This window comes from Octodon degus, unplaced genomic scaffold (assembly GCF_000260255.1).
Source record: "Octodon degus isolate 3935 unplaced genomic scaffold, OctDeg1.0 scaffold00090, whole genome shotgun sequence".
Classification (NCBI taxonomy): domain Eukaryota; kingdom Metazoa; phylum Chordata; class Mammalia; order Rodentia; family Octodontidae; genus Octodon; species Octodon degus.
This window is the reverse complement of record NW_004524666.1, coordinates 7,562,756-7,563,647: the sequence shown is the minus strand read 5'-3', so window position 1 is coordinate 7,563,647 and position 892 is coordinate 7,562,756. Positions and strand designations below refer to the sequence as shown.

The window sequence follows — 892 nt, the reverse complement described above, 5'->3', positions numbered from 1 at the left end:
TAGACCATTCAGTAAACTAAAAAAAAAGCATTCATTTGGGCTTTTCGGTATATACTTTGTAATCATTTCAATACATTTTCTTTTTTTTTGTTTGTTTTTTGTTTTTTGTTGTTTTTGTTTTTTTTTTTGGTGGAACCAGGGATTGAATTCAGGACCTTGCACTTGCCCAGCAAGCACTTACTCTACTGAGCCATCTCTCCAGCCCTTCAATACATTTTCAATACATGTTTTATTCTTCTTCATGGCCCTTAAGGCAGGATTCGCCACTTACATGTTCACAGTTGAAAATTTTAAGATTTGACAATAAAACACAAAGGGAATGGCTATGTATCTATGCAGCAGTAAATACAGAGCCAACCTGGGCAGTTTTTTGTAGTTGATGTTTGACTAATAAGCTTGATTCTTATGACAAGAAGATGAGGGCCATGATGTAAGGAAAGTGCCTTTGTAATTGGGTCAAGAGAGCGGTGTTTATCGTTCTTTACAAATCTAAATCATGGGGCCAAGGAGATGGTTCAGTAGAATAAGCGTTTCCCTGGCAAGCACAAGGGCCTGAGTCCAATTCCTGGTTCCACCAAATCAATCAATCAATAAATAAATAAATAAATAACTTGACTAAAAATCTAAACCATGGTAATAATCTTAGCATTTGCTACAGCTGACCAAATTGGAAGGAGAAATGTTTAACAGTTTCTGAACTCCCTAAGACACCACAGGTAGAACTACAAATAAACAGATATGACTAGACAGCGTTGGGTGGAGTCTTAAAGAGCACTCTGCCCAAAAATGTTATAAAAAAAAAAATTCATCCCATGTGTGCTGTGCTGGCCCTGCCCATGGGGCCTGTTGAGATGGTGATTGAGACTGGGTGTTGTGGCTCATGCCTGTAACC

General features: G+C 38.1%; 1 protein-coding gene across 1 annotated transcript in view; it reads right to left on the bottom strand.

Moving 5' to 3' along the window:
• Positions 1 to 892, bottom strand: part of Afg1l (AFG1 like ATPase) — a 241,358-nt gene that overhangs the window by 166,180 nt on the left and 74,286 nt on the right. The gene's annotated exons all lie outside the window — the stretch shown is intronic.